Source organism: Larus michahellis, chromosome 9 (assembly GCF_964199755.1).
Source record: "Larus michahellis chromosome 9, bLarMic1.1, whole genome shotgun sequence".
NCBI lineage: Eukaryota > Metazoa > Chordata > Aves > Charadriiformes > Laridae > Larus > Larus michahellis.
The window spans coordinates 23,131,975-23,151,964 of NC_133904.1; the positions used below are offsets into that span (position 1 = coordinate 23,131,975).

General features: G+C 48.2%; 2 long non-coding RNA genes across 2 annotated transcripts; both read left to right on the plus strand.

Annotated features, from left to right (window-relative positions):
• The first annotated feature begins 653 nt into the window (after positions 1–653).
• LOC141748988 (uncharacterized) lies at positions 654–9,925 on the plus strand. Its single transcript, XR_012589188.1, has 4 exons — positions 654–969; positions 7,185–7,407; positions 7,497–7,589; positions 9,236–9,925. It is a non-coding gene; the product is annotated as an uncharacterized LOC141748988 (long non-coding RNA).
• Positions 9,926–17,300: 7,375 nt separating this feature from the next.
• LOC141748989 (uncharacterized) lies at positions 17,301–19,990 on the plus strand. The gene is made up of 3 exons (XR_012589189.1): positions 17,301–17,436; positions 17,972–18,057; positions 19,437–19,990. It is a non-coding gene; the product is annotated as an uncharacterized LOC141748989 (long non-coding RNA).

The window sequence follows — 19,990 nt, forward strand, 5'->3', positions numbered from 1 at the left end:
TGGCAGGTCTCTGCAATGTCTTCTAAGTCCTTTTCAAAGCAACTCCTTTCTGAGGCAGCGTCCTGTAAGTGTAACCTGCCTTTCTGGTTTCAGATGTCTTACCTTGCATTTGACTTTTTAAATCATGTTTCGCTGGAGCGTGGCCAACTCTCAGTTATTTCAGATCGCTGGGTATTGATAGTCCAGTCCTGCTTGTTGTTTGCCTACCGCCAGTCTTGTTGGCATCTGCAAACTTTGCCACAACAAGGATTTTTATAGCGCCATTTAGATCATTGATAAAAATATTGAATAAAATGGTAATGGGAGTTTCACTCTTCTTTTATCCCAGATATTTTTACCCAGTGTAATATTGCTGTGCATTTATTGAATTGTGGCTATTGGAACATGCAATAAGTATGCCTTTGAAGAATAGCCAGTTTCCAGAAATGCTTTCCACCTTAAATGTATATTCCCAGTCCATTATACCGGCAACTGACGTTAAGGCTTGGGAAAATAGAAATGTTAAATGCATAGGTGTGTGCGTCACTGCCTGGTGCCAGATTGTTTGCACAAGTGTAACCAGATCGTACCCTGTGGTATCTAGGCAACTTGCTGGTTTGTAGATCAGCAATTAACTCTTCAGCCTTCAGAGGTCTAGCAGAAGGTTTGCCTGTGCAGATTGCGGCGGTTTCTGGGATGAAGGCGTTATTGTTTCAGAAGAACTTTATGAGATGTCTAGGAGTTAGCTTCTGGCTGGAAGCTCACCACAATAATGCAACTTTGCGTCATGCCATCACGTGGAGAGGAAGTGACAGCCATGCTGGACATTCTCCTTGTGGTGGTGCCCACCTCGTAAAATGGTGTTAATACACAGCTGAATGTTTCTTTTCAGTTACCAACCTGGATCTCAGTGGGAAACAGGGCTGCTCTGATTGCCATGGAGTGAGCTGGATCTGCAAGCTTATCCGGAGCCAGTCGAGGTGTCCACAGGTATGTGCCTGCGTTCTCAGCACAGCACTGCTGTGACCTGTTCTGGCGCTGAAACTAAGGGATTTTCAGCTTCTGTAACAGCTCTGAACGGGGAAGGCACCGATGTGGCAGAGAGATGCCTTTGCCCTCCCTCAGATTTTGTGGATTGTTCAGGACCTCTCATGGATGCAGCCCAGGAGCTCATTTAGATCCCACGTTATGAGGCTTGTAAATCCAGGAAATTGTTTATAAATATCCCCTTACCCTCTAAATCTAGACTCAGAGCAGCTGTCCCCTGACTTTGGGAGGTGTTGGCGTGGTAGGATCTGTGCCTTTTGCAGAGCTTCCTAAGAGGAGAGGTGTCACCCTTGCAGGTAGAGACAAAAGCAGCTCTTCTGACAGCAGCAGTGTAGCAAATCTCTTTACAGAAATGCATCTTAAAATCTCAGAACTGCTCAGAGCGCCCCAGCTAAATATCCCCAGGCTGATACAGCAGAGCACGAAAGAAATTGTTGATATTCAGAACTTGTTCTTTAGCTACACAGGACCTGAAAGCGTGGGCATGTTTGGACCTCTGGGGAGAGAGGTATGAGGAAGCAGGGCAGCCTTTGACATGGTAACAGGAGTTGTCCCTTGCAGAGCTGGAGTCAGAATAGTTGTTATTAAAAGAAGGTGACTTGGCCTTCGTGGTGACATTTGAGCAGCTCTGGTTTGCAGACCCCTGGGTCTTAAGTCCTGAACTCGCAATGGGTTTGGCTGAGCGCAGCAGACTCTGAAGGAGGGTTACGTCTGGGGAGGTCTGGCACGGACAGCTGGAAAGGGTCATGCAAAATAAATAGAAGAGCATCCCTTTGACAAGAATTGAGGAACACTTCTGACTGTACACAAATATCACCCAACTGCTTAATTTCAGGCCTATTGCTCGTGGCATACAGGCAGGAGAAAATAAAAAGGGAAAGCAACTGAAGGTAGCTCCTGCTACATTCAGCTCAGCGCAGCCTGGGAAAGCTTTGGGCAGCCTATCCCCCATCTCTGTCTGCTTTTCGTTATTATTTTTTATAGCCAGAAATAAGAACTTTATGGGCTTTATTCATCTCCTGTCAGATGCCCAATCAACATCTGGCAATACAGCAGTTCCCAGGAAGTGCTGACCTAGTGCGACCCAGTGGAGCAGAAGGTGCTGAGGAAGGTCTCCATCCCCTCTCCCATCCCTGACTGCTCTTTTAATTATCTTCCTAGCTGAAGTAGGATGTGTAGCCCTCCTCACCCTTGCTACCTGCCTGCATTTCAGAGCACCAGGGTCATGGGAGTTCCCCCGGGGTGTGTGGATGTGAAGCTCTCACGGTGCTCGAGGTCCCTGGCAGGCTTACAGGAGGTGCCAGTGCTGGGGAAGTCTGCCCATCTCAAGTGGTCCTGAGAACAGCGGCAGAGACTGGAGACCATTTTCTGGTTTTGTTTCTTCCTTTAAAGTAAAGGATAATGAATCTCAGGGCTCATTTCTAGCCAGTTGTTCCTAGTTGGGCTGGCCGCCTTGCCCAGGAACATTTAACCTGTTATAGTTTTGTCCATGCTCAGTCTGCCATTTGTGTCCACATGGAGAGTTAAATGGTACCACTGCTGTAGTTTATCCCTGGTTGAGTTTCCACCAGCTCACTTTCCCATGCCGATTAGCTGTCATCCTGTAGAAGCACTAACTAATGGGGAACAAAACAGATCAGAGGCTTCATGGCAGGTAGATGAAGCTGTAGCAAAGACCAAGGATGCCTTGGGCATCCCCTGGAAGAGGTGCTGGAAATCTTCAGCTGTGGTTGGAAGGTACCTGAGAAAACATCTAGGGCATGGAGGAGGGGGGCAGAGCAGCTGAGCAGGAGATGGCATCCTGAAAACTGCTCCTGGGTCCCTTAGAGCTGATAGTGGGGACTGCATCCTTTCCCAGGGCTGGGGTAGGCCTCTGCATGGGAAGGAGATTTGACAAATGGATCAGAAAGGAGCTGTGGACGATGTGCAGTGCCTGGCCAATGTAAGAGGGATGCACATGGCAGGGCAGAGGAGCTCAGTTCTCCCTCCTCCCATATGCCTTCGTTTGGATTTGCACAGGACTCAGAACCTATGCATAAAAATGCAGGGACCGTTCCTGAAAGGTTTTTGATTGAGTTTCCTGCAGGTTAGAGGATTTTAAGACCTAGCAGAAGATAGACTAGAGAGGAACACATTTCTATTTACTTCAGTGCGTATTGGACTCATAATAAAATTCAGGTGTAACAAGCCAGAGGCAAGTTCTGTTCTATTCGGAGATTAGCCCATGTGCAGCTGCTCCAGCAGGTCCAGCAGGTTCCCTGTCAGATCCCTGGGCTCCCACAGTGGATCTCTTGAGCCCCCTTTTCCCACACGGTCCCGCCCTGCTTCTCCCTCAGGTGTGGGTGGCTTGGTTTGTGATGAATTGTGGTACCTGCCTTTCCACATCTTGGGATTTCTTTGCTCCCTATCTCCTAGATCCAAGCTCCAGCCAGGCAGTCAGAGCAGTTCCTTCCTCTTTGCTAGAATCTTCTCCCCACATTTTGGTCTTTTTTCACTGACCACCTCAGTGGGAAGTTCCCTCTTGTTCCTGTGGCACTCTTGTCCCTCTGGTTGTTCTCCTCTCCCAGTCCGGCTGCTGCCCAGCTCTGTTATGTGCTCTTCTGCCCACGCATCCTCCTTGCGCTCTGCAGCCTGTCTACGGGCTCTTCCCACACCTCTGTCCTGAGACAGCATCTTACCAAATCCGCTTTGTGGCTTCAACTGTTTTTGTCACCTAGTGCCTGAGGGGCCTTTACACTTCGGTGCCCATGAAGAGAGCAGAGCGGGTTCCCCCTTCCTCCGGCCCAGAAGTGGAGCTTCTTGGGGAGAAGGCAGCAAGGGCAGATGGAGGTACAGCTTTTCCCTTCTGCTGCCAGAGCCCAGCTGAGCCAACTGCCCTCTTGGTCTTGGAGTAGCAAACCCTGCCGTGAAACAAGGACACAAACCCTTGTAGCCCTCAATGATGTCAGGTGCCTGCAGCCTGGTCCCTTCCTCACCGTTTTTGAAGCATGCAACCTTCTCAAATACCCTGTCAAGTCCCCAGAGCTGGCTATCTTTGGTTGTCCTCAACTCCAAGTCCACTGTGAGAGATACAGATCATTTAGAGAAAGGGGCCTGGCTGAACTGCCTAATCAGATGCCCACTCATGTGAGCAAATGCCACCAGTGGGAGCTGAGGCATCATAATCCAGCCCATAATGCTCCTTTAAAGACATTTCAGCAGCTCAATTAAGTTTCCACTTGTGTGTTTTCTTTTTCCTCCCTTTGCTTTCATGGTCATTTAAAACAAATAAAGTGAGCAGAACACGGCAGCGTGATAACCACCATTTAATTCCCTTCCCACGGGTCTCCAGATTATTTGGTGATTCAGCGGCAGCAGGGGGAACATTTACGGAAAGGGAGGCGGGAGCTTCCCACAGGGACGACAGTGCACAAACCAGGGCCCCCGAGCATCTCGGAGGAAATACGTGCCTGGGGTTTTCCTTTTAAATACCATGGATATGGTGAATGCCTCGCCAGAGTCCAGGCCTTGGAACAGAAGCGACCACCCGCTCCCCTACTTTTGTGGCGTCCCCGTTCTCATTGCATGTCTCACTGCCCTTGTTGTTCCCGCATTGTGAAGTGTGGACGAAGACCAATGTTCAGGATACATTTCACGCTTCTGTGCAAACACAATATGAGATGAAGAATTCATACCCTTAGACAAGGAGACGAGAGTGTATTTTCTCATAATAAGGAAAAGCAGCCAGATTGGAGCCTGCCAATTTCTCTTCAATGCTCCCGACTTCCCTAGGAAGTTCAAACAAGCCTATGCTTTTAAACAGGCGGAAGAAATATATTATATTTAAAAAAAAATAAAACCACACAAATTCTTTTGGATCTCTTTTGCATTATTCTCCCAACCTCTGTCTTGGTAGGTGACTTTTCCAGCTCTCCCCCATTTGATCTGCTGGGACTGCAGTGGTGGCGAAGGAGAATACCATGTGTTTTATGTGTTTGCGAACAATTAATAGTGGTACTGCGTTTCACTGGAACAGCATGTAAAACACACCCCAGGAGGGGAAAAAATAACAACTAACCAGACTGTTAAGCAGTCCGGAGCTTTTGCTGTCCTGTAGGAAAACACAATGTGGGGGTTTGCTTATTCATCAGCAGCAGTAAATAACGGGCGCTCACCTTGAGCTCTCCTTCAGCCACTTCTTCTTCTCCCCAGCCCCTGTGCTAGCAAAGAAAGGAAATGTTTAATGTAGTTTGGGTGACAAATTGGGTTTTTATAGCTGTTCAAATTTTAGCTTTTGTTTTCTCCCTAAAAAGCTCTGTTTTTGTAGCTTTGGCTTTGTCTTCCCCAGCATCAAAAGCCTTTGCCTGGAGTGCGTTCTGTCAGTCTGATGCTGAAAATTAGTCCTGAACCATTTGCCTGAACCTGTCAACCCCACATCATAGCCATGCATTGTGTATGCAGGTGGTTTGGCCTGGGAAGGACGCATAATGCACGTTAGTCATTTAATACATTTATAATCTAATCTCTCACAGCAGCAGCGTCGGCAGTTTTTTCTTACCTCTTGTGCAGTACATCAAGACGTGTTCCCATCCCTGTGCCCATGCCAGGAGGAGGTACTGGCTCACCCAGCGCCGGCGTGGATGGCTCCCAGTTCCCTTCAGCAAAAGCTCCGGCGGCGGCGGCCCCCCCGTGCTGCCTCCTGCCTGCGCCTCTGCCTGCCCTGGCGAGGCAGGACCCACGTCCTGAAGGGCGACCGTCTGTCCTGTGAGCCCCTGGAGCCCACGGCCTCTTCACCGGCGTCAGACCCAAGCGTCCTCCTGACAGCTCCAGCTGCACCGGGAGTCCCCAGCATGTGCCAGGCCCTTGAAGGTGCTCAGCATCTCTTCTTTTCATCCAGACGTCAAGGCTTTCCGTCCGTCTCCCTCAAGCTGAGTCTGAGCCTGGAGGCACAGAGGTTACGGAGCTTTTTCCCCCCCAACCATCTGCACTCCAGAATCATCCTGTCTCGTATGATTTTCCAGCGGGGAAGAGACAGGCTGGGCAGTGAGAACTGGAGACTGCCGTGCGCCTTGGAAGTCCCAACATGCCATGAGTGGCCAAGACCTGCTAAAGTACGGTGGCCAGGAGAGCTGCAGACACTGGATTCCTAAGACCTGTGCTTTTCCTAGCACCTTCATAAAGTTTCCTGAATTAAAATGATTCAGGAAACACATTTTCAGACTGTCAGTGAGATGCATTAATCACTCCCGTGAATATGCACCAGATTGTTAATGCTTCGGGCCAAATACCATGTCTTTTTTAATGCCTACAAAATGTAGTGCATGTTGCTGGCTCCATATTTATAATAATTATAAAAGTAACGGGAGTAGCTGCATTCCTATAGGCTAGAAATGGTCAGGCACAGACCAAAAAAAAAATGATTCATTGTTGCAATTAATGCTTGAGCTTGCACCTGTGATTAATTAGCCTGGCGATAGCGCTATGCAAAAGATCAGGGTGAGAATTAATAGGGAGACAAGTGCTGACTTTTAAGATGGTTAGACTACTATTTAGTGCTCCTTCCTTGGGCTGCCTCTGCCCGTTTAATTAAAGGCAATGGCACAGGCTGGCTATGCACCAGTAGACCCATAGGCAGGTGGTGCAGAATATTTATATAACAGTGTTCTGTAGAAAACGTCAAAATTAAATTCCCATCCAGGTCTCTAAATATAATTTTGAAATGTCAGAGATGCTAAGAAGAATGCTGGCACCGGATGAGACTGCTGTCAGGAAGAGGCAATAGCGTGCCAGATTTATACTGGTCTAAATATGCAGGTGACTTCAGCTCTTGTGTGCAAGGCAGCCTAAAATGCTCTGATGGATGTCCTTCATCTGGTGGGAGGCAGAGGAACCAAGAGGAACATGTGCTAGAGCTGTGTACACCTGTAGGTGTCTATTGCTGATCCCTGCGGCAGCCACATGCTTGGATTAAAGCTGTTTTAACTGTGATCCAGCGCTAACGACGGGTGGGCGAGCGCCAGTGTTTAGGTGTGACGGCTACAAGGGCCAGGACAGGAATTGTGGGGCTTTAAGCAGAACCCAGTATGTTGTTCCCCCGTAATGATGGGTCCCCCATCCACAGCCTAGCACACTGCGAATGACATCAGTGTATGAATGTCACCTCGATGTTTCCTCCTCAGAGATACCACCAAGTGTGAATGAGAAGGGAGCGGGTACGGAGAACACAGTGTTGATGGATGTGGCCTGATCAGATGCTAATGGAGAGAAGAAGGATGAGAGATGTTCCACTGGGAAAAGCTCTCTCTGGAAAGGGCTTTAGTACCTTTCCTGGAGCACCACGTCAGTGACAGGGTGGCAGTTTGCCTCTCTTAAATGACCTTTTGCTGACTTTCATCTCACAAGGTATTTCTCTATTTCTCTCTTCTCCCCCCACCCTTCTTTTCCTCCAAGCGTAGCCCTCCGTGGGATACAGCTTTGCTCTTTTGTAACAGGTGACTCCGATGGGCAAGATGGAGCAGGGGCATCTCCCAAGAGCCTGCAAGTTCCCACGAAGCACAAATACTATGAAGCACCAACCTTTTAAGGTGAGCCCCGTTGGCAAAGTTTTTTCTCCGGGTTTTATCCATCACTCCTTCCACTGGCTCATTATCTTTCCCTTCTGCATATTTGTGCCTCCCACCACCCCAATTCATTTTTCCCAGTTACAGCAGCTATTGACTGGTTTATATAGATGGGGTTTAACCAGTCCTCCCCCCCAGCTGTTCCTGAATCGCTGACAAGGCCGATTTGTCTGTTCACACATCAATCTGAAAGCACATGCAAAGTTATATCTTGGCTGACTTAATTGTTAGGAGCTGCAACCCCAATGTCTTTGTAAATAAAATGGTTTGATCTCATGGGGCATGCCTGGTGGAGAGAGTCGAATAAATACATCAATATGTAAATAGATCCACACGAGGAGGATGAACTGGGACTTTGCAAAACTGATAAAGCATCTTAGGAGATGTGTTGTCGCTACACTTCTTGCATATTCTGATGAAGCAGACAGTAATGCTGGATCTCAGCCCTGGGTTGCGGGAGAGGAAGGGAGGGAGGGAGGGAGGGAGAGAGGGAGGGAGAGAGAAGTGTGGGCACGAGCGCACCGTGACTGAAATTCTTGTATGGATTGATTTGACTTAAATATATTCTGAGGCTGGTCTAATTGCTAGTTTAGTCTCAGGCTTTGATTTTCCTGTTGCTTTCACATCTCTGCTGCCGAGCCTTTCCTGCATTTCAAGCAGGCTGACTGGCGGCAGTCTCCCGACCAAACTGAACCTCGGTTAGACCAAAAAAGTGATACCTGTCCTTACTGAACCCGTCCACAAAGCGTTTGAGCAAAGTGGGTGTGAGTTAAAGGCAGTGAAGGTCAGACGTTTGCTGCACGTCTAACAGCATGGGGGGGGGGGTATTTTGGAAAACAAAGCCTGAAGTTTTTGGGACACCTTGTTCCTCCTGGGCCCGTGCTGGTGTGTCCTCATCAGAGATAGTGTTAGCCAACTGGGGGAGACCAGTTAAAGGAAGCAGGAACAGGACAAGGTGCCGTGACCCAATTTGCTGAGGCTGACACGCATTCTGCAGGATCCTGCTTGCCGCAGGAGAGTCTCTACAGGTGACAGGCCTTACTTTTTCCTGCTGGGTGTTGTGCGCTGCAGTGCCCACCCACGGGAGATGCTGCTCTGTGGCAGCACCGTCGCACTTCCACCACACAGCTGGAAATCCTGTGATTCGCCTCACAAGCGGCAGCTCTGCCTGCCCTGTGTCAGGCAAGAGGAAACCTGTCACCTACCTCGGGCACTCGAGCGCTTCTCCGCTGATTTCCAGGGAAAGGAGAGGAGGAGAAACCACCCTCCACATTGTCTGGGGTGCTGCCTCCCTTTCTGCGGGCTGAGCTCCAGCCCTTGTTTTGCAGCACGCCACGTGGAATTTTATCACCTTCAACAATGAAATCTGTCACCTTCAAGCTGCTTTATTGTAATCTGGGGACTTTTCACCCTGTCCGCCGTAACCCGGTGCTGGGCTCCTGCCACACAGAGCTGCATTCCTCCCCACGCCATCGCTAACATCTATCGATCAGGCTCCTTGCTGCAACCAACGGTGTTAACTTTAGGGACCACATTTGTACTTGTTTTCTCACCAGGATCAGATCGTTAATTGATCTTCCTTCTTTCTCTTTGCCTTCCTTCTGTCTCAGGTGCATCTCAATCACCTTCTTCTGATGGCTGCTCCACCTCTCCTGCCAGCCCCCCTCCAGTTTGGAGAATAAAAGCCAATCAAACATGCACTAGAGCCGGTATTCAGGAGGTGATCTGATACTTAAAAGAATGTGACATACAAATATATGTTCCAAACGATGATACTTTCATGTTGCATCGGTTATACACACTTCGAGTCAGATTAACTGGTGTATCTTCTCTTCAAGAAAGCAATTTAATAACAAACTCGGGGAATGGTACCTCTTCAGTGAACGCGGCTCGTGTGTCACAGCTCTTGAAGTGATGGTGTGGGAGGCTTTTTTCTGGACAGTTTGCCTGGTGTGGCAGATAAATTGACCTTATTAATCTGCTTTTATTATATGCTAAGATCAGAATAATTTTGCTTGCTGCTTTTCTGTAGCATCTATTGTGGATGCGTTTTTGTTTTAGGGGGTAAGTCATTTCAGCTGAAATGCAGTTAGGGACATTTGCATACACATTTATATGGGCTAATTAAAAACTTACCATCAGAGTTGCTTTTCTGCTAACCACCACTGTACAGCAAAATGGTTGTTACTTTTTGGAAATATCTGCTTCAGTGCAGGAATATGAACTTTTGTAAAATCATTTGATCAAATCTTTGGGGTTTAGATTTTCAATGAATAATCAATATTTGCAACAATAGATTTAAACAAAAAATGGTGTTCATTGAACTTTCTCTGCAGGAAAAATCTATAACATGTATTATTAAATATAAAGAGGCTTATGTTCTTGAGTTTCATCATGCCACAGCTTATAATAGCCCTTCAGAAGCTCAAAACAGGGTTTTTTTTTTTTCATTAAACAAAATGTTGCATTCCCCCTGCTGCATTCATTACAGGCAGCATATTGGAAGGTGCCTGTGCCCAGCAGTTCTGGCCTGGAGGGCTGCGCTCATCCGTCTCCGTCAATGCCGCGAGCTATTTCATAAGCAATGGAAATATGTATTTCAAAAGTGGATGTGTAAGGGATGACGGCAACATCAGAGGTGTGAGGAACAGCGAAGGGACATTTTCTTTGTGGCGTTTTCATGGATCTGCCTCCTGAGTATCTAAGCGGGGAAACGGCGACTTCGACAGAGGTCCCTGGTGATTAAGGGTGTAGCTGATGATGGGTGCAGCTCTTCCCTCGAGTCTCCCTCCAGCCCGTGATCTTAACCCCGACCTGTGAGAAGTTCCCTCTCTCACTCAGAGATAAAATGCCTCTATGCAGTTGCTTATGCGGTTGGACATTTTAGGAAACGATAGTGGTCTCTAGGGCTGGGAATACAAGGATTTCCAGTGCCACCACCAAGGAGCTGGGGGAAAAATCTGTGTCCCTTCAGTTGTTGGATTTGCCAGAAGCGGGAGTTGCATCACTTTGGCAGCCAGGCAGACTTGGATTGAAGAAATGCTTCAGTCATGTTTTCATTCCTCATGGCTAAGTTCCAATATCCAAAATGGGATTACCAGAAGTGAAATGCAGTTGAGTTTTGCCTCTGCTGACCTTCAGCAGCTGCTGTTCCAGACCTGGCTCCCTGGAGAGCTCTGGGGATGCACCTCCATACTCATGTGTCAGTCTGATATTCCTGTCTTGAGCCTGTCCTAAGCCGAGGCTGCCAACTAACACACATACCCAACTGCAGAGATGTCACAAGCCAATGGAGACCTTTCCTGCAGCACTTACAAATATGTTTTGCAAGGCAAAAATAAGCAGTAATGCAAACATCGTACTCTTTTTTTTCTTTTTTTTTTTCTTTCTTTTTCCCCCCTTTGCTTCAGGAAAGCAGGAAGAGGCGAGAAAGGATTGACACTTTATCCCACTGAGGGCTTTTTCTAAGATGCCTGCTGGGAACACTCACTATATTCTCTTTAGGTAGTAGCTCTTTTGATTTTCTCGCTGCCTTGCAAGTCACACTGAGGTGCCTGGAGAAGGATTTGCTGATTGCTTATGAAATCCATTCTCCCTTGAGGATCTGCTCTTTCCATCCTGATAAACTTTTAATTCTTGCTTTCTAATAATGCTGAGGGACTGTGTTCTATGCCTTTATGAGGGTTTTGTGATGATTGATGTTCATCTGCGCTTGCAGGAGACCAGTAACCTCATTTCATTTTTGACAGAGTGTCAGGACAAGCGCTCTGTATCCTTCTCCCTTCTTGGTCAGGTATGAATGAAAGTAAAGCGGATACGATCTGCCCAGGTCTGTCAGCCTGGCTCACTTCTTCTCTCTCACCATATTGCTAAACTTCTGACACTGTTTCTGTCCAGTGTGGCATCTGGGCACGTGTTTAAAGGACACGGTCGGCTTATTTTTGATATCGTTCTGTTATCTTGTTTTTATTCTTGGTTCTGTACGCTAACGTCTGGGATATTTGGAAGTAGCTGCTGTAACTTGACGTGGGAGTAGATTGCTTAAATAATACCTTACAGAGTCAGGGTAAATTTATAGAAGATGAGACCTGGACCCCAAATGCCTTTTTTTAACCTGTTACTGTCTTTTCTTCAGTTCCATTCTCTCTGCTCACTCTTTCTGATCTATTTCTAGCAGTTTTCAGATGAACACGGCTCATGTTTTATGTTTAGACTGACCTCATCTGTGATACCACAACGGTTTCTACATGGCCAGTGAAGAGATCTTACACCTAGGTGCATGCACACGTGCACACACACCGGTACACACCACTGGTGAAGGATTTGTCAGCATGAGAAGTCCTGGAGGAAAAATGCCCATAGTGAATTCATAGAAAATACACAAAATACTATACCCAGATAGCCAGGTAATATCATTCACCAAACTGTGACACTGTTCTCATAGAGCAAATGTCACTGCCCTTAAAAAATCCATTTTCTTTCCTTAGGAGAAAGGACATTGGGAGCACCTGTACTGAAAGGGAGAAGGTAAAAGAGCCTGTGAGCATACCCTGCTTCCTGTGCTGTTATGCTGATTCTAAACGCAGGTTTGGTTATTTCTTATAAATATTTATTTTTCCTCCCTGCTTTTTGGCTTTGAAATATCTGCTTGTGTTCTCAATTAAGAGCAGCTGAGAGATCAGGAAAATGGCTTAAGAATTCAGCAGGCTGTAAGCTATTTGGATTTAAAATAGTGCCTGGGAGAGAGCTTTTTACGCTGCCTTGCTAAACAATCCTCCTTCTGTCACCGTCTGAGGTTGCCATCCTTTGTTCGTCATGATGTCGCCTTCCCTCCAACTCTCCAGAGCCTTCAAGGCAAGGAAAAGAAGGACGAATGAGGCTTATTCTTTTTCTTCTTTAAATCCCCCAAGTCCTTCTTTTTAAAAAACCCCAACCCTTATGGGCCATCTGCCTTTGTTTCAGTTGTGTTTCTTTGTTTCTTCATCATTTCCCCCTCCTCACCCCTTTGCAGGGCACCGTTAAGCACTCGGGGAGGCAGCTCAGCATCCCTGCTCTTGTCTGCAGCACTTGTAGCATCACAGCCTGCTTGTTTCACTGTGGCCAGAGCCATCTCTGCTGCCTACAGAGTCTTTTTGCCTTCCCTCTCCCAGGATCTGCAGAAGCAAAGCTGTGGCTGCTCTGCTGAGGGAGCGCAATCCTGGCAGTGAGGCAGAAGAAGCTGGGCACCCCGTTGCTCACCCCTGCTGCTCCCCGGCAAAGGCGGTCAGGTGGTGCGGGGGATCACTGTCCCAACGCCTGGCAAGGCCATCGACGCTGCCCTTGTGCCCACTGCCGAGCAGGCAGGTGGCGGAGGGAGGGTCCCATCACGCTTGGGTTCCCGCTTATTCCCTCTGCGGATGCAGAGACAGGCGGGAGGGAGCGCAGGGCTGTCCTGTGGTACGGGCTGACGGCTTATCCTTTTGCCTTTGATTTGCAGCAAATTGAGAAGGCTATGCCAAATGGATGGCTCTCCCAGAGGGGCTCAGTGCCGCCAAGGGACCCCGACACCTTTTTGTCACCAACCCCAGCGCCACGGGAGCTGCGAGCAGGACCCGCCTGCCAGTCTTAGTGGCAGCTCACCCTTTGTGTCCCGCGAAGAGAGTCTGCCCACAAGACACGCAGGCACGGCTTCTGCAGCCTTTCTAAAGCCATTTTTGTTCAGAAATTCCTGTTGTTGTTTTTGCTGACCTAAGCGGGCTGTATCTTTTCCAAATGTTTCTGACGTTTCTCACAGAGTAATCTATTAATGTCGCAGACAAGGATTCTGCTGACTTCAGTTTGGCTTCTGTTTCCCATTGGACAGGCTCCTCTCTTCATGGAGGAATGCCTCAAGCCAAAAAGAGAGGAAAAAAAACCCAGCCCCTGAGCTAACTGAAAACAGCCCAAAGGGAAGCGCTTTCCAGCCACATTGCCTCTCACTGGCTGGCTTCTGTTCTGTGCTTGGGGATGTGCCAGACTTCAGTGCCTCCGTGCTTTTGATTCCTGTTTATCCCCGGCAACATGATTGTCTATAATTATATATAATCTCCCCCTTGTTTACTCTTCTTCCTCCAGGTCTGAACGCAAGCTTGATGGCAACTCTCTGCTCCATCTGCCAAGGCTCCAGCTCCAAACAGCTTCTCGGCATCCACCACCTTCTTTTTCAAAAGTAACAAAGACATTTGATTTCCTCCCACCCTTTCCCTGAGCGCCCCTTTGCTCTCCCCCTCCCCCTCGCTGGCACTGGGGTTATTTATACAGAACGTGGAAACAATTTGCAGGAAAGCGAACAATGTAACCCGGAGTGAGGGGAGGGAGAGAAGTTTATTGTGCGCACTTAACAGCCCCAGAAGTGAAACGCTGCTTTTTTTTGGGGGGGAAGAGGGAGTGGACTGTTTTCCTTTCTTTCTGCTCCTCTCAGCGTCTTGCTGAACCGCTTTCCATCTTGCCAGAGTTGGGTCCAAACCAGAGCAACCAGATCCGACTGCGTGTTTTGGAGGAAGTTCAGGTTGGATCCCTCCCCGCATCACAGCTTGATGAGGCAGTATCTCTGTACTTAATCCTCTCGGAGGTTTTGCTTTCGGATCATTTCAGCTCCTGGATTAGCATTAATGAAGAGCATATGTGCTCGAGAGGTCCTGATCCAGGCCCTGGGAGCTGCAGCACTGCAGAAGGCACTGTTTTCTGCCTGGGTGTTACACATAGCTATTCCGAGGAACAGTTAGGCTGAAAGAGAAGATTCCTTGGGAGTGAACGAGACAGGAACTTTTTGCAAAGTCTAATTTCAGTCTTTCTCCCCTCACCCGCTAAAGATGAGCTTTTCAGAACATCCCAGCACCTTGCTAGCACCCATGTGAGTGGCTTTGTAAATCAAGCGGTTTACTTTAGTGCCCATCAAAAAGCTGAGCTCTGCTGGAGCTTGGGAACAAAGCACTTGCAGATCTCAGAGGTGCAGGGTCTAAGCCATAGGAAGCTGAACCAGCATTTGATTTGGTACCATTGAAGCAGGTCTGAGGTCTTCAGATCTCCCTCTGCACTGGGCCCAGTGTGAAGTCCTCAAAAAGAAGTTGTCCAAGCCCACACATCTTTTGGTGAAGGGATTTTGGTGTTGCGTAGGCAAGGAAATGTTCTCCACAGGTTGCATGTCCCAGCAGAGTGGCTGCCTTGGCAAGCTCCTCCCTTCCCGGGAGCTTGCAGCCTCCTTTCTCAATAGCCTCAAGACTTGGGACGTGATCTGTGCAAGTTGTGCTGAGCTGGTAGGGCAGAGCCAGGAAGCTGCCAACTGGAACATCATGTTCCTCTCTAAACTGGTGAAATTTCCGGCCCTGAACTGATGCAGCAAATAAACTGTGATCCGATGGTACAGAGGGACGGTTAGAAGGAACCTGTAGTGGGCTGTTCCTCCCTGAGACCTTGCATCCTCTCTGCCTTCCAGTACTTACTGCTCCTTCTCTGTCCATACACAAGGTGTGAACTTCCAGTGTATGTTTTTTCTGTAAAATGCCACATCTGCTCTGCCATGCGGAATGGCGAGGGTCTCTGTGGATAGCCTGATCCTCTTAAAGCTAACGGCATAGCTCAGAGATCATCCCAAATACTGCTGCTGCTCCCTTTCTTTAGCCAGGTCTTGGCCTGAACTAGCAACAATTAGGTGTAAAATGCAGCAAGGGCTGGAGCAAAAATACTTTAGTCACCTGTGTTTTCTGGTCAGAGGCAATTCAGCTCCTCTCTTTGGGTTGTTCTAATTTTCACTGACTCTCAGAAGGGCCAGGAATTTCTGTTTTCTCTTCCAAGCCAGGCACCAACACTGGGGACTGGAAGCCTGCAGCTGGGAGCAAAGAGTGTCTGCCGCAGCCTGCTGAAGCCCATCGGCCGAGGCACCCCCAGACACAGCAGTGCAGCCCCTTTCCAGCAGCCGAGCCATGCGCAGCGGCTGTGGCACAAGGGAGACATGCGTCTCACAGGTATTCGCTCCATCTAGTCCCGTGCCTGCAAGCACAGCGTGCTCCTCAACCTCTCTGCCTCCCATGCATGCAGCTGCCTCTTGCAGAGCTTGTGGATGTCTGCAGCAGCCTGCCCAGGCACGTCGCACAGTGTGCTTAGCTGACTAGCAGCAGACGGGCTGCAGAGAGTGTTTAGATGCGAAAGACTCTGGGAGAGCCCCCTCTGGTCCCTCCTGCAGCCATGCTTGCAGGCTTAGGCCCTAGGACAGCAGCTCTGGCTTTGGGGTTAGTCTCTGGGCACCCCACTGAAGGCATTAGGGGCAGACGGACATTTCCAGTCTCTTTCTGACTCCCAAGGGTCCCCCCTTACTCCTGGAAACACATGTCCTTTAGTTAAAATGCGTGGAGAACTCTCGACTAACCAGCTCACAGCAGCAGTACAGGTTTGGGCAAAGTAGAGTCTTATAGCTCTACCTATAGAGACTTTAAAATGCAGAGACCAGAGGGATCAGTGTAATTTCAGGGAAACAATCATTGGAGTGCTTGTGCTGTTCCCCTTCTGGTTCTAAATGTTCAAATTCTGATAAAAAGCTGGGAAAAACTCTCCTTGGAATGATTGTGCTGCTGAAACCATCGCTGGCTTTTTGGAAATTCCTCTTTCATCTTGTTATTTTCTTTTTTTTTTTTTAATTATTTTTAGGGCTATTTAGATGAGAACAGATTTGTATTCTTCTCTTTGTGCTGCTCGTTTACCACCTGAAATCCTCATCTGCTCTTTGCAGTTCCCAACACAACCGCAAGCAATATCCTGAACGGTGCATTCTAACTTCAGGTGAAGAAAAGCAACAGAAGCAGATGGTCTTGTAAACAGCGGAGATCTGGCTCTCCCACAGAGGTCCGTGCGGAGTGGAAAGGAGCAGAATGGTTAGTAAACACTGAGCAACTTTCATTTTCTGGGCTGAAATGTGATAACCTGGGGAGGGGAGGACAGTGTAGGAACAGCAACTATCATATTCTGGCACAGTCAGCTATTCCCAGCAGAAGCTGTTCATGTTAGAACTTGTAGCAAATTGGAGAATACGGGAAAGCGGGGTACGTTTTCCAGCATCAGGGAGTTTGTGGGTGATGAAAACAAGATTTCCAGCAGCCCTTTTGCGCTAGCGTTTTAGTCTTGGTTTCTAAAGAGGTATCCTACTGTTTTTCTGTTATTCTTCCCTCCCCTTGAATTACTTCTGAAACTGTTAGTCAACCAGAGCTGTGAGTAACTTCATTGACAGCAAAATTCCCACAAGTTCCGTGAAGGCTTGCAGCTGGACAGAGGAAAAAGAAACCCCGAAGCAGAGTCCCCACTGGTGGAAGAAACCTCAGCCACGCATCCCTTCGGAGAAGCCAGCAGCAGCCAGCTGGCAGGCAGCACACGTGCTGCTCCGAACTAGCGTGCGCTGCCCTTTGTCCAGCCAAGCTGGGCTGTCCACACGGGACGTGGAAGTGAGCAGGAACGCTGCGGGGAAGGGCATGGGGGAAGATGATCTATGGGATCTAATTCCCTAATAACACGGCTTGGGTGCTTCTGCTTCTCAGGGACCTGTGTGTTGCTGCACGTGTTCCATTAGCGGAGCGACAGTGAAGAGAACCAGGGTGCATCAGTCTCGTGTGTGAAGCATGGGTAGCTGCAATGTCTGTCCTGCCGTGTCTGCTCCCACAGGTGCACCAAGGGGACACTCGCAAGGGAAACAGGAAGAAAAAGCCAGTGCTGACATAACCTGTCAGGGCCTTCAGGCCAGGTGTTGACAAACCTCCCAGTCCATCTAGCCGCCCCCAAGAAGCAGTACGGGAACTGTTTCTTGAAGGTACACAGATCCCTGGCTATATAAATTCTGCTTTTTCTTGTCCTTTCCTTACCCTCTGTGTAATCGAGCCTAAGAGAGAAACAAGCAGGCAAGCCTTTTCCCTTGCAAGGGGGCTGGGGACTCCTCACTTTTCTTTCATGCTTGGGCAGGACCATTTTACTTGCCATTTCTAACTGTCCTTTGCTCAGCAGTGAACCCAGGGGGATTTGGTTGCTTAGCTTTAGAGCCAGGAAATGAGTGAAGAGGGGCAGGAAAAGAAAAAAGACAGAATAAGGAGGCTCACTTCCATAGTTTATTGAGCCCAGAGAGATTTCTATAAACCACATGGTATGAGGTGTAAAAGGAATGAAAGATGATAGCCAGTGTGGAAGAATGGAGCAGCCCAAAACTCCCACAGCCCAGTGACTCTCCAGAAATGTTGGAGGGGCTTAAACAGCAATTTAATGTGAACCTGCTGGCAAAGAGCAGCACCTCCACCTTGTTCTTGTCAAGAAGAGGTTCTGATTCGTGTCCCATGTTTTCTTTCCTTGGACAGGGAGACTACTGCAGATCCCGTGAAGAGCAAGAGTCATGGAGAAAAGATACCTATGAAAGATGGTTCCAGGTTGGGATTTTACAGAGGTTTGTGCTTGATCTAGGGTTGAAGAGTTGGTGTTTCTATTTTTCGTGGGGATTGGGAGGGGAGAGATTACTGAGTCCCCGAGTCTTAATGTAAAATGATTAGAATCTGGAACAGATTCCCCAAAAAAGACATTTAGGGACAACTAAATGCACAAAGCAGCTTGAATATACCTGCCACCAGAGTTCATTCAGTCCTGGATAAAGCATCTGAAATGGGCAGTGCTTTAATAAAGTACATATGTCTGGGGACTCAAAATACAGGAAAAACTTATGAGGAGGACGAGATAACACTTTCTCCATTTCTTAGAAAGGGAGAAAATGCCAAAAAGTTATTATTTTTTTTTCCTGAGAATGCCTCAGCTGGACAAGAACCACTGCAGGTTAAGACAATCCCCATAACCCGACACTTGCAGAACAAGTGGGCTCACTTCGTCTTGGCACAGGTAGTTCTGGCATTTCTAGGGAGATCTGTAATTCCAAGTAATAACCCCGGAGGTTAATTGAAGTCTGAAAATAAGTTTATTTGGTAGGTGGGCTAGAGGGGTTTTTAATTATGTGTTTAGATCAGTGTCGCTTTAAGCGTTAATTTTGCCTGGGAAAGGAAGCTGTAGTATCAGGAACAACACCTTCAAACAGCTGAGATTTGCAGACAGAAAATCGGGGGGGCTGGCAAAAGCCCATAGCCTGTTACGGCAGATGGAAATGAGCTCTAAATTAAAAGAATCTCTTTTGTTTGTTTTGGGCCAAAAATAACTGGACTCTGCGTAAGGCCTGAGAATGGGTGTTCAGCAGTTTTTTGACAGTCAGGCTGTCAGAAGGAAGCGCTCTGAAATGCAGACTATACACATCTGATTTTTTTTATTTTTACCTTATTTCTCTTTTCTGCTTTGTGTGTCATAGTCTCCTTGCAGTTTTCCAGAGGAGAGTTACTCTTCCACTTGTTCCCCTTTGCCTCCTACTGAGTCAATCCCTTTATTTTCCACCATTATTTGTACTGTAGTCACTCCCAGAATCTGGGAAATCTTCCTCAGAAGTCTCCTTGTCTCCTGAGCTTACTGCCAACTCTCCCACTAAAGCTTTTCATTCTTCATTATAAAGAAGAATAAAAGGCCAGAAACGTGCGCCGTGACACCCATTCAGGTGCCATTACCCTGTAATTCTTTAAAAACTCTATATGCATTTATAGTGGCTGAGAATTGCTAGAGTGGGAAGCCTACGGACTAAATTGGTGTTAGCACATGAAAGAGAAGCAAGTGCTGTGGCCTGGAATGGGGCACCGGGTTCTGGTTTTGGTTTGGAGACTGACTCACTCAGGGAAATCATTTCCCTTCTCTGTGCACCTGTTTCCACTCCCCACCTCTAATTGTCTCTCTGTTTAGACTGGGAGCTCTTCAGGACACAGCCCGTCTCTTGCTGCGTGTACGTACAACGCCTCAGCACAAGGGAGCCTTGTCTTGGTCGGGGCCTTGGGTGTTCGAGTAGAACAAACAAGAATAGAAGGTATGCGCAGACAGCGAGGCAAGCTTCCCAGACGTGCTGCCGTGCGAGCATGTCTGAAACCCGATGTGCTGGAAGCTGTCTCTCTTCCCAGTCCTTGGCTTCTCTCAGCCGGCCAGCAAAGCATTAACCAGTTCCAATTACAATGGTGAGGTGAACTGGCACGTTCCCAGTTCCACTGGGAACCGGTGTGAAATCACTAAACTCATTTTGCAAACCCAAGCAGCGCCTGATCGGAACCTCCGTCCCGCACAGCTACCGACCTGCCTGGAGCTGTGCCACCTCCCTGCAGGTGAAAAGCTCCTTCCGTCAGCCCTGAAGCTCAGAGCCATCTCATCCCGCTCCCAGCCCACACCACACACGCTGGAGCCTGCTCCAATTTGCCAGCAGAGAAACGAGCAAAACCATTTTCTCCTTTCCTCCCTGGTCTGAGGAG